This window comes from Kogia breviceps, chromosome 14, assembly GCF_026419965.1.
Source record: "Kogia breviceps isolate mKogBre1 chromosome 14, mKogBre1 haplotype 1, whole genome shotgun sequence".
In the NCBI taxonomy this organism is placed as follows: Eukaryota; Metazoa; Chordata; class Mammalia; order Artiodactyla; family Physeteridae; genus Kogia; species Kogia breviceps.
Genome location: NC_081323.1, coordinates 91,030,812 through 91,043,962, shown reverse-complemented (window position 1 = coordinate 91,043,962; position 13,151 = coordinate 91,030,812). Strand labels below are relative to the sequence as shown.

The 13,151-nt window shown below is 54.1% G+C and overlaps 1 long non-coding RNA gene across 4 annotated transcripts; it reads right to left on the bottom strand.

The window, feature by feature from the left end:
* Positions 1-2,102: 2,102 nt before the first annotated feature.
* Positions 2,103-12,498, bottom strand: LOC136792558 (uncharacterized). Of its 4 annotated transcripts, none has more exons than XR_010836509.1 (4): positions 10,345-12,498; positions 8,782-10,039; positions 6,313-8,208; positions 2,103-4,530 (listed from the first exon to the last, which is right to left on the bottom strand). It is a non-coding gene; the product is annotated as an uncharacterized lncRNA (long non-coding RNA). The 4 variants fall into 4 exon arrangements; XR_010836511.1 differs by having other exon boundaries at positions 10,353-12,498; XR_010836510.1 differs by lacking the exon at positions 10,345-12,498 and having other exon boundaries at positions 6,313-8,370; positions 8,782-9,575.
* Between the last annotated feature and the right edge of the window lie 653 nt (positions 12,499-13,151).

Genomic DNA, 13,151 nt, shown 5'->3' with positions numbered 1-13,151 from the left:
CCACGGAGACACACTAGCCACGCGATTTCCAGGTGGTGAACATTCCACGGAGACGCCGGCGGGGCCTGGCGGCCAGCGAGGGCTGCCCCGAGTGCAAGAGCGAGGTCCTGGCTTCTGCAAAGGAGGGAAGCCGTGGACTAGCAAACCAAAACCAAGCAAGTGCTCAGAGAGCAACAATGCATGAGTCGGTTTTCATTCCATGCTTTCGAACGGAGGAGGTCTTTCGAATGTACAGGGAAAGCCCAGAAGCTGGAAAGGAAAGGCTGATACGCTCAAACCCATACAAGTGGAAATAAAAATTTATCTCTGCATACACCGTGACAACGTCCAAAGACAACAAATGGGTGTGGGGGGGACACTGGGGAAAATGCACTTGTGGTCATGAGGACATGGATTTCAGCATGACTTACCAGAATAACGGGGGGGGAAAGTGTGTGTGTGTGTCTATAGCTATCCGCTATACACCGAGTTCCAGTATATCTATACAATGCAACATTGTGTGCTGTGTGTGTTTGAAATATGTTAGATGATGATGATAAACTGTAGTCCAATAAAAATAAATAAATAAATAAAACCACCACCCAAAACTCAAGATGTAGAACTTCCAATGTCGGGCATTAAAAAATAAATTTTTAAAAATAGAAAAAAAAAAAAATATATATATATATATATATATATATATATATCTGATAAGGAGTTCCTATCCTATCCCTAACCCTAAACCATGCCCTAAACTCGTACCCTAATCCTAACCCTAACCCTCACCCTAAACCCTAACCCTCACCCTAACCCTAACCTCGTTTTTCTTCCCCCCATGCACCGCCCGCTTGCACCAGCCCCAGACTGGAAGCCACAGAATGCTCTTCACACAGCCCCACCCAGAATTTGTCTGCAGCTGCCGCTCAGTCCCTGATGCCTGCAAGCAGAACGTTTTTGCATTTTGCGCAGATTTTCTAGTTGTCTTCTGTAAGGGGTGAGTGTTCGTGATCTTGCAAAATCATCACAGGAAGGAGAGCCAGCAATTACCCATCCACTTTTAGAACTGCCTTGTGCACAAACCTCACATCCTTTGAGCCACACTTGGAAAAAGTATACATTTTATCTGTTTCAAAGGTCACGATGGCTTCACTACAACGGACTTGAGAAACAGATCACTACCTTAACAGAGGGCGCACTGCAGTGTAGGGAGAGGGGACCCCTTCCTCACACACATACATGCCAGACCCTAGGGGCCCACAGGACATGGTCATCAGGAAGAGAAGCTCTGGCCCTAAACGGCCACAGGGTCAGGAGCATCGTTCTGACCTTCAAGGGATGGAGAAGCTGTGCTCTGGACTTTGGGAGGAGAGACGAGATTTCTTCTGGCTAAGGGTGCTGGTGTGAACAGCTAAGTGTCACAGCACAGCTGGGAGGTGCCCTTTGTCTCTGCAGATGGAGAGGCGTGGGGTCTGAGGAGCCATCGGGAACTCAGTATGGCTAGAGAGGAGTATCCAAGTGCTGATCCCAAACTCTTGCCTAGAATTCCCCAGGATCCAAGGAAACTCGCATGAACAAAATCTGGTCCATTCTCTCCAGCTTAGCACAAAGTGTGAGAGTGGGTGCAGCTAACACACAGCCGTGCGAGAGGCAGTGAGTGAGGGTCCAAGACGGAGGAATGTGAGGAATTCAGCGATCCCCTGTGCAGGGAGGAAGGGTGTCGCTTGCTTAGGGAAGCAGCCAGGACTGAGAATGTCCAGGGCACCGACGCACACTCTGGAAGACGCAGCCCTGCAGCCCCCTCCCCACTCCCATCCCCCCACGTGCTTCTCATGGGGGGCCCAGGTCCTGCAGCAGCTGGTGTCTGACGAGTTTCTGAGCTGTGACCTTGACTCATCGCAGCTCTGGCTCCTTGACTCATCACCCTGTGACCTGCTCAGAAATGACCCTCCTGGCACTGGATCAGCCCTCGGGCCCTGGGCTTCTTGCTGGAGTTCCCTTGGTGTCACCTAAACAGCCCAGACTGTCTTTGCCCATCTTTTCTTTATTTTTTGACCAGAGTAGAGCTGATTTTAAAATACATAAAACATGTCTGTTTTGGCCAAACGCAGTGATTTCTCCCAGACTGAGAAATAAATCTGTTTATTCAAAATAATACCGCTACAATGAAAGCAGGGTTGAGGCCGATCTGAGCCATGACTGGTGCAAACGGGGCTAGAGCAGCTGTCAGTGAACACCTCCCGGGGATCCCCAGGGCCCAGGGCCCGCGCGGCTGGAATGGACTCACAGAACCAACGACGCAGATTTCAGAACAGGCCAAAAGAGGCTGACGAACGGACGAGCTTGGGAATAACTGCTCCCTCGCTAGCTTAATGCGCCTCAAACTTGAGGGCCCGGTCTTCACTCATGTTGGGCCATGTTAACTATTTTAATACGGCCCATCAGGGGGTAGAGTCCGTGGGGTCCCAGGCTGGGTCAAGCACCCACGCCCATCATGGGAGGTTGTAGGGCAGACCGCGCTGTGATCTTGGGTATTTAGGCCAGGTGATTCTCTAATGGTTAAGATGAGGCATATCCGTTTGTTTCCTATTTTATATTCATGTTTTCAGTAACTCCAGGGAGATTCTACGGTACAGGCAGGTCTGGGCCGCTTGGAGGAGGCCGGGTCCCACGCTCCTGCCCCTAGGCGGCTGTTCTGTGACAGAGCTGGGCAGACACACAGCACAGAGCACAGCCCAGGCAGGAGCCACCAGCAGGGGCAACTTGGGCCACGGGTCACTGTGCTGAGCCAGAATGGGATCTCGCTAGACATCGCCAAGCACACCAACCCTTATAGCCAAACCTGACCGTGGCGGGGGTGGGGGCGCTAGCTAACGGGTACAGGTTGCTCTTTGTGGTGATGGAAACACCCCGGAATTGACCACGCGATGGTTGCTCTTACCCAAGAATAAACCAAGACCGTTGAGGTGACCCTTTAGATGGGTGCATTGTGTGGTCTGTAAATTATAACTCAATAAAGCTGTTTAAAATGAATCAACAAATAAAGGGATGAACAAAGATTAAATACAATGAGAATGCAAAAAGGAAAGAATTAGCAAGCACCCAGTGTGTGATGTGCAGGCTGCTGTGGTCACTGGGGCCACCCTGGGGGCGGCGCAAGTGACCTCAGTTTACCCTCCTGTAAAAGATGTTATCAACTCTCCAGCCCTGGGCCGGCCCCCGGCAGGCGGATGTGTTGAAGGCTACAGTCTCTAGCACAGCCTGACGTACAGAAAGTGTCGAACCACGGCCATTTTCACAATCTGAGTGTTAATCGATTACTCAGATGTTCTGAGCCATCATGGTAACAAGTTTCCACAGAGGCCCGAAGACCCTTCCCGCTGCAGGGAGGGGCCCGAAGGAGAGTGGGAGCCCCGGGCACAGACGGCCCTACACCTGCATCCCCAGGGCCCCGAGTCAGGGTCAGGTGGGGCAGCTAGCAGGGCTGCTGGATGTCCCCCCAGTCCACCCGCCCACCACACTCAGAGCCCCCGCCCCGCTGCTCCCTCCAAGTGGAAAAAGTGAGATCAGGTCTGGCTGGCTCTGGACGAGCTGAGGGAAGTGAGCCACAGTGCGATTTCCCAACCCTGAGCCCTGCGGTCAAGGTCAGTGTGCAAACGCCTGTGGACAGGGCTCAGGTCTCCTCAGGTGCGTCCAGCCCCTTGCTCCACAGTCGTGAAAACTGAGGCCCAGGTGGGAAGGGTTGTCCGAGGCCATACAGGCGCCTCACGTGGGCCACGACTGCAGCCCCTTGGCCAAGGCGCTTTTGTTTCTCGAGTGTCACGCTAGTCAAGTGCGGATATGCTCAGAGTATGGCTTTAAAAACTGAACACACGTGCAATCCACACCCAGACCACGACATAAAAAGTTCCAAGTACCTCAGAAGGCTCCCAAGTGCCTGAATCACCAGTCCCCCAGGAGGACCACTGCCCACACTCCCGCCATCACGGGCGCATTTGCCTGTCCGCGGTGGTGCTGTGGGCATCCTGCTTCCTCCACTGAACTGGCATTTCTGAGATGCATTCCCACCGGTTGTCCCCACGTTGTACGTGAGTTCGTTCTGCTGTCGAGGGGCACCCGACACCTCTGGACTCGCTGGTCCCAAAGTCAGTGCGCGCTCGGCCTTGGGAGAGATGTCCGAGTAGCTGCCCAGAGGCTCTAGGATCTTACAAGCGTGCCCTCCCACCCACGGGATGGGAGAGCTCCTGGTGCCCCACGCCCTTGCCGTGGCTTGGCTCACGCTGGTGTCAAACCCTGGAGGCTTCTCACCTCCCCGGGGCGCGCATGTACGTACGCGCTGAGCCTGCCGCTGCTTTGCTCCCTCCGTTCCGACATGTGCATCGAAGCATCTGCCTTTCCCTTTGGCTGTGGCCTGCCCGTGTCTCTTGAGAGCTGCCTGGCGTGGGTGGGAGACCCCCGTCCAACGTGCCCCAGTCTCAGAACTGACAAGGAGGTGCGTCCTCTCTGGGCCCCACCCATGCTGCAGGAGATGCCGGCGTCCACTCTGTGAAACTCCTGTCGGAAGGAGGTAGGCTACCGGGTCTGCCCTCTCATGTGAGCCCAGAGACCCCTCCGATTTGCCACCATCATACACAGCCCAACCCCACTGCTTGGCTCGTAAATCCAAGGAAGGGGAAACAATCTTATGAGGACTGTGGCTTCACCCCATCCTCGCTCCCAGACTGGGGCTCAGGGAAGGCCGTCAAAGTGAGCGGCCAAGGGCTGGGCCCCATCTCTGCGTCCTGGAATGTGTCAGTGCACCCTCAGCCGCAGACACTCAGGTGACAGCCCAGCTCCCGCATCTCCCAGGGGCGGGATGGCTCAGATCCACTAACAGGGGCACTGGGTGCACAGGTCAGGTCGTGCGGACTGAAATCCTTGGACCCTGCTAACTGCCTGTCCTTTAGAGAGTGACCCGTGGGAAGGTGGCTGTGTCATCAATGGGCAATGGCACAGCTCCGGCCCTGAGTACTGCACCGGCCCTCCTGGTGACCCCAGGCCACTAGGGGCAGCCTGCTGCCTGCTTCTACCGTCAGGACAGAAGACCGGTCTTTACAGCAAGCTGAGACGTTGAAGGGTTTCCCACACACCACCCTGTGTTCTAGGTGTTTCTACGTGTGTTAGTTGCTAATATCTCGTAACAGGTCTACGAAATCGCTGCTGTTATCATATCCTTTTCAGAGATGGAGACACCGAGGCACCGAGGGGTTGAGTGACTGACTGCCAGGTTCTGAGCCCAGGCTCACAGGCACCACCGGGCTGCGGCAAGACACTTGGTGGGGCTGCTTCTCTTGCACCTGGAACCCTCCATCAGGGCCCCCCATCACACACACACCAAACCCAGAGACCCCAAGTAGAAGCAGCACAGCCCCCGGAGCCTTCAATTACAATCTCTGCCAAGACATCCTGGGGTTAGAACATAATGGAGGCGACAACTGCCGTCTCATTTCAGAACCTGTGCGTCTCCAGTTCCCTGCAAACAACAGGCTGGCACAGGCAAGGCCCAAGACGTGCAGGCCCAGTGACATAAGACACTGTCCACCATGCTGTCAGCATGGCCCTGCCCTGGCCACTAGCTGGGCCTGACTGTGGGTGGAACTTCCTTCCCAGACAGAGCCCACTGTGGCCGGGGCACCCTGAGGGCTGGGCCTGCTTCTGGGCTGCAAGGACCTCCCTTCCACAGGGTGATGGGGTCCCCGCTGAGGACAGGAGGGCAAGGAGGCATCGGGAGAACAACTGTCCTTTCTGGAAGGCCTGCGTGGGGAAGGAGCGGGCGAGGAGAGTGGTGGAGCCCGTGGTCCAGCCTGGGGAACTGCCCTGAGAGCCCCCCCGGCAGCCCAGCTGCCCTGGAAATCTGCCAGGCTTGGTCCAGCTCAGGGGAGTCCAAAGGCCACTGGGCTCCTGAACTTGAGCTAATCCTGTGGCTGGTAACCTAAGGGAAGGCCAAGCCACAGGACAGAAATGTCAGGAAGGGGTTAAAGGGCGGGGAGGGTCCCCTGTCTTCCACAAGCTTCTCCCCTGGATTTGCTGGAACCCCTCCTCCCTCCCTCCTCTCCTCCCTCCACATGACTTACTTGCATACAAAGTCAGCCTCCTTTCCTAAACCTCCCTGCCTTCCAGGTTTTTCTGTGCATTTTTTTTTTGAGCTGTACTATTTTTCCTGTACATTCTATTCTGTAAACTTACCCCCATGAAATTATACCTCAGAAATACTCCACTGCCACAAACACAACTCAACACAAAATATTTCACCATATGATGGTATCGCAATGTATCTCCTGACTGGTAGGTACTTACATTGTTTCTGATGTTTTATATCGAAGTAAACATCTTTCTGCACGTGGCTTGGCTTGGCTGGGGTCGTAGCTTGGCTGGGGTCACTCATTATTTTGCGAGGACAGATTCCCGAAGTAGAACTGCTGGGCCAAAGAGCCTGTGTGTTTACTTCAAACACTGTGTGTGTGACAATCTCAAACCCATGGAGTAGAAGTATAGTGTGAGGGTGTTTTCCTAGCTGCTGTGAAAGTGTGTTGCCGACGAGAAGGCTCCATAACCCCCACACGTTCCCTGCAAACCAGGACCCTGCTATGTCAACATCACGCCAGGAAGCGACAGAGTTATAACCCTGCTTCACTCCGTCACTCTAACCGTCAGCGCCACGCAGCCCTGCCAAGGATCCAGCGCAGGTCCCCGAGCCATGGGCCCTCTGGAGTCAGAAGAGCTCAGTCCTGTCTGGACTCCCACAGCGGCCACGTGTGCCAGTTTAGTATCTGATAAAGGGCCTCTGTACTTGACACTCTTCAGTTAAAACACTGGGGATCTTCTGTCCACCTGTCCTTCCAGATGAGCTTTTGAATCACATTAGTAGGTGGTGGGCTGCCCCCTGCAGGCCTACGAGCCATGTCCTTGCCCAGCCTCAAGACCAGAGAGCCTGGAGTCAGCGGCAGAGACATCAGTGGCTTAATGGACAGGGACCTTATGCACCTGAAGCAAGGTGGGGACTGTCTTCCCTCCTGGAGGGAGGGGGCGTTACCAGTTACGGGGGAATTGACTCAGGTTGGCTCATCAGTTGAGTTACCAGGGAAACCAGTGGAGGAGCACGGCCCTCCCTGTCCCTGTGATAAGCTGTCATGGCGGAGATGTTTGGCTCTGAAGATCAGAAGTCACTAGCTGGGGGGACCAGGGGCAGGCATGTAGGCATTTTACTGATTAGGCTCTAGGGTGAAAAAGGAAAGTCAGTCACGTGAGTGGGTGGACGACCGGGGGGCGTCCATAGAGCAAGAGAACCTCCGTCTTGGGGGCGGGGGCAACCATACAGTGGGTTTAGAAAGATCCAGATATATTTTTGCTTTGACTTATCCTGAGTCCTTAACACCCAGAAGGATTCATATGCTCTCCAGTGCACAGCTGTCTCTGCCTCGGTCACACCGTTTTCATCACCTCAGTGACACTGAGCTTCCTCACATTAAGCCTCTGCCTTCCTGGATGAGTTCGTTCCTAGCTTGCCCGGTACCCCTGCTCAAGTCTGCACATGCGGGAGGGGTCTGGGCAGCCAGGGCGCGCTTGCGGGCCCAGCCATACCCACCCCCGCCCATAGCCCTTCTGCCCTGGGCTCACCCGAAATATCCCTCTGGCCTCAATGACTGCACACCCACATTCCGGCTTCCTGTGCTGTGGGCCACTTGTGTCTCCTTTACTTTGTTTGTTCTTTCCATATTTCCTAACTTTCCGGAGTCTCAGTGAGAAGCAAGGGCAGGGAGCTGCACTGGTACCACCAGCCCGTGACCATCAGCCTGGTAGCCTCCTACAGGGGAGCCTTAGAAACAACCGGGACAGTGTCTCAGCAGTGCTGGCTCACATAGGAGCAAACAAGCCTCAAAAAACAAAGGCCGCACAAAGCCCCAGGGGGTCAGGGGAAGGTCCGATGCTGAGCCTGGACCATGAAGCCTGGCTCTCTTGCAGGCAGCCGGTGGCCGTGGGACAGCACGCCTCCCCTTGTACACAGAACAGGCCATGCCAAGGGACCGTGGGCAGGCCCCTTCTCCCCTCTGACCTGGCCTGCGAGGTCCCAGGGCCCCTTGAGAGCTGGCTTTCCTCCTACGACCCCCGTGACCTGATCTGGGGGATGCTTGCAAGTCCATCCCTTGGCCGTGTGTGTCGAGGGATGCTTCCCCTTCTCCATGGAGCTGTTTCCTGAAGATGTGGACAGCAAAGCAGACGGACCCTTGGTGAAATCTGCATCATGTCCTTTCCTCCAAGGACAGCTCCAAAGACATTTTAAAGATACATGTGGAAAAAATTCAAGTTTTCCAAAATAGTAAATGTTACGAAATAATACTGCACATTTCCTCTTTTCTAGATAAAACAGAAAACACGTGGTTATTTTTAGCCCCTGGAGCACCACTGGGAATGGGTGTAACATGTGCCCAGGTGCACACAGAAAGGGCCCTTTTTATCAGCCGCCCTGCAAGGATGGAACCGTCGCAAAGGACGCAGGCAAGCGCAGCACTGCTCTGCCTGGTGGGGATTCCCTCCAAGCGTGGATGCCCAGCAAATGGGGAAGGACGGACTCCCTGGAACCCCTCCTCCCCTTCTTACACAGAGTGAACCCAGCTCAGGCCCTGAGGCTCCCAGACTCAACCTCCTCGTGGGTAAAACCAGGATAGCGAAGGTGAGGCTTAGGTTTACGATGAGGGTTTAATAAAAAAAAATGTGTCCCAAATGCTTCACCCACTACCCAATACACCCGACAAATGGCCACATTACCATCACTGCCACCATCAGTGCTCATCCTTCGATTTTGCCATTTATGCAGTAAATCACCTCTCCAGGGACCAGCCGTCTGAACGACTTCTTTTTCCTTGCAAACTGACCCCACATCTCCACCTGCAAACAGGATGTTGGAAAGAAGGACAGCCTTGAGGACTTCACGGAGTAAGTATCAAGGAGTCTGATATCAAGAGCTCCTAATGGCCAGAGCTGGAATGATTTGAAGAAAAAGTAATATTTACTTATTAATATAATGTGTGCCATTAATTAATAATGACAGTATTGGCTAATCTCCCATAGACCAAAAGGTCTCAGTCCATACTCATATAAATATTCAAATAAATAAATGGGGAAGAAGAAAGTGTTTTCCTACAGAAAAAAATGTTATTAACAAAGGAGGAAGCGGCTTCCCTGGTGGCACAGTGGTTAGGACTCCACGCTCCCAATGCAGAGGACCCAGGTTCAATCCCTGGTCAGGGAACTAGATCCCACACGTATGCTACAACTAAGAGTTCGCATGCCACAACTAAGGAGCCGGCAAGCCGCAACTAAGACCCGGCGCAACCAAATAAATAAACAAATATTTAAATTTTTTTAAAAATGAGGAAGGGGGTACTTCCCTGGCAGTCCAGTGGTTAAGACTCCAAGCTCCCAATGCAGGGGACACGGGTTCAATCCCTGGTCAGGGAACTAAGATCCTGCATGCCTCCAGGAACAGCCAAAAATAAATAAATAAATAAGGAAGAAATGAGGGAAATAGACCATCACCATTAGGCAAACCACCCTGTAATAACTGTTTCCAGAAATTGGGCAAAAATCTGAGGAGAAACAGGATGCTGGCATAGCCTCAAAGCAACTCCCCCACAATATGTATCAATTACCCTGAGGAGGTGGCAAGAAATGGTCGTTCTGGATATATTTTTAGGTCAGAACTTCTCATAAGCACTCTCCTTGCATCCCCTTCCCCACCTAGTTTTTTTTTTTCTTTCATGAGAATCTGCTTACGTATTAACTCCAGAGTAATTCTGATTTAAAACAAACTAAAATCCTTGGAACGATGACTTACATAAACCACAGGCTTGAAATGAGGGTGAAAGGCAAAACATAAGGTGAACACACACGGCTACCACTTCAACACGTTTATTTTGCACGAATGCCCAGTCTTACCCACTCCTCACACTCACGCCCCCATGGCCCACGCAGGAAGGATGCAGCTCCAGGACGCCTTCCTCTTGGTGCACGAGGTCACGCGTGACTAAACAACAGGAAGAAGTCGGAGAGGCTAAATCTACACAGTAACGTCTGAGCTGGAGGACCTTAGCTAAGAGGGGCTGGGAGAAGAGGGAGCTGAGGGCAGAGGCCAGGCACACACCCTCCCCAACCCCTCCATGCAAGACCCCAGGAGAAGCCTGCCTGGCCCCAGCCCTCCCACAGGGCACCCGGGGCCGAGCCCCTGGAAGGTGGGTCATCCTGGGTGGTCCCCTTGCTGGCCAGGGAGGTCTCAATTCATAGCAGTGATGACAACACACTAAATATAAATGTGAAACCGTTATTAAACACCTGTTTACTTGAAAGACAAATTCATCCGTGCACCTGCTCCAACCAAAGCGTGGTCTGATTGCAGACAATCTGCAGGGAGGACCTTCCTTCGCTCCTTGCTCCCTCGCCTCCTGCTCTGCTTCTCATCCTTCCCCACGGGGCCCAGAAACAGGTTAAAGAGGCCCACTTTGCAGTCAGAGAAGGGAAAAAGAGACGGGATACGGAGAGGGGACACAGGAAGAGGGGAGGGGGCGGAGGGGAGGGGGCGGAGGTGACGCGGAGCCATAGTCGGACGGACACGGGGCGCCGGCTCTTCCGGTCGCCTTCCGATGGCGTCACCTGCCGGCGCGGGCTAGAAAGGCAGAGCGCGTCGCCCCTATGTGCGCCGAGGGGACACCAGGCCTGAGCCGCGCCGCGTGAAAGGCAGGGGCGGCTCCCTGCGGAGGCTCCTACATGGCGGCGGCCGCGCACCACAAACGCCCCTGCGGAAACCATGACAGGCGAAGGAGACGGGCGAGGCACACCTGACACAGTAGACGAGCCTCCTCAACCCGCCTGCCGACCACGGGCGTCCACTCCGCGCGTGCTCAGGGGCCGCCGCCAGACTGCGCCTGCGCGGGCCCGATGGTCATACCGCGCCTGCGCAGCGCCCTCTTCGTCACCCCTCAGGCGCCTGCGTGTCCCTGTATGCCCCCGTCTGCTCCGGTCAAGGCCTTCTCGGACTGCCCAGTTCGAAGGCATACGCTCTACTCGGGTTTCCAGCCGGCAGAAGGCCGACACCTCAGCTCGTCTGACCATCATCTTGACCCTTAGCCCTCGAATGTCCGCTACCACCTCTCCTCTCTCTTCCCGAACCCTCACCTCTCCCGGCAGCGAGACGTGCGGTGATCCGGCGCTCAGCTCTGCGCCTGCGCGATGCCTCGCAATTCCCAGCCGGCTTTAAGCTTCTAAGTGCGGGTTATCGCCCACACGGACACAAAATGTAGTTTTTCGTCTTCAGCCTAAGGTTTTCTCTAACAGGGATGTCATGGGAATTACGATTTTCTAAGTGTATACTAATGATCAAGAAGGGACGGTCATCACTTTAACATGTCCTAGTGGCCTCGGTTTTGCTGTCCGTCGTAGCTTCGTTTGGGTTCTAAAGGCCCGCGGCCAACTAAGGTCCCCGCTTCCTTGTTAGATTTTTTTTTTTGGCTTTGTTTGGAGGTGGGGGGCGGGGTTCGTTTCTCCGCGGGGACCTTGGCTGCTGGGACTCTGCCCCTTGTCCAGCCTAGGGCTCTGCAGGGAGTGCGGGGAGTCAAAGGGAGTGTGGGGTCAGGAGACCAGGGAAGAGTTGGGGGAAGGAGCCCCTGGGAAATAGGCTGAGATGCCTCATAGACAGGAGTGGGTGGCCCCGGCCTGGACAGTTCACTGAAGGTCTTCTCACCAGAAGGGATTCTGGGGGTCATTTCCACTTTCAGATGGGTGGTGTCACCCCCTCCACGTGCAGCTACCCTGCCCAGTAACGGGGAGAGAAGGGCTGCCGTAGCCAAACAAGCTCCACGCAGTCTGGGCTGAGGGGTGAGAGTGATGCCTCCTTTCCCCCTTGTGTGGGAGGTGGGCCAGGTGGGGAAACAGAGGCCTTTCCTGTTCATGCTTTGCCCACCTGGGAGGTGCCCCTTAGCTCCCAGACAGCCCACCCACTCACCTCTCCCCACACCCCTTGAGTTATGTTTCTTGAGATTTGGGGGCTGTGGCAGTGAGGTCCATGGGTATTGGCATGGGGGTAGGTGGAAGGTATGTCCTGTCGTAAACTCTCGTAGGCAAGAGTGATGTATTCGTCAAAGGCAGTGAAGACAAAGGTCAAGGAAGGAATGTCGGCCAAGCCTACAGCCGGGCGTTTGAAAGGAGCACGAGTGGCTGGGCCCAGGCAGAAATGTAGGCTGGGAGGAAGGCCTCCAGGAAGAAGAGGGGAGGGCCTGACCCCCCCCCCCCAGGTGTGGAGAGGTGAGGGCACTTGGGCCTGGCGGGACAGATGGAGGGGCCGACCAAAGCGTGGTCCCCACGGGCAAATCTGAATGCGGCCTGCGTTACAGGTGGGCAGTGCTAGACCCATCCCAGACTGTTGCCTGAAATTTGTATTATAATTTGGTTTATTTCTACTTGATCTGTCTCTCATAAATAAATGGAACACAGCATGGCAATTCTGGCTATTTCAGTTCTGGTCAATGAAGATTTTAGTGCACTAAGATTTTGTTGGCTAATTAGAATTCATCATAATTTGGGGGTATTTCACCATATGCCATCATGCCGTTTTCACTGTTGCAAATGGAGAATGAAATCAAGTACCCATGACACTAAAGCGAGACGTTCATTTTCAGTAACTGGAACGAAGTTAATTAAGTAGCCCAGTCAGTCGGGCTGTCTCCGCAGCTTCTTCCCGAACGACTAACTGAATCTGGGGAGAGAAGGGCTTTCAGAGATCAAGGGAAGAATGGCAGGCAAATGAAACAGCCCCCGGAACTCCTCAGTACAGGCTTTTCAAGCTCCGTGAGCAGTAACGTCCAGCCACATGGCAGGGTCCTGAGCACCCTCAGGGCCGGGACACCTTTTGTCCCGGTTTATTTGAATTATTTATGCAGAAAGCTCTTTTTCCCTGGCTGGGAAGGCCTGTTTACATGGACACCTCTTTTTAGACAACTCCCCTCTATTTTTTTCATCTCTTCTTGAGTAATTCCTGGGAATAACATGAAGAGGCGTAAGTGACCTTCACCTGGACACAGGTCCAGCAGTCCCTCTGATGTGCTTCAGTAAAATAAGTGGGAGCGAAACTGGTATCTTTCTAGATG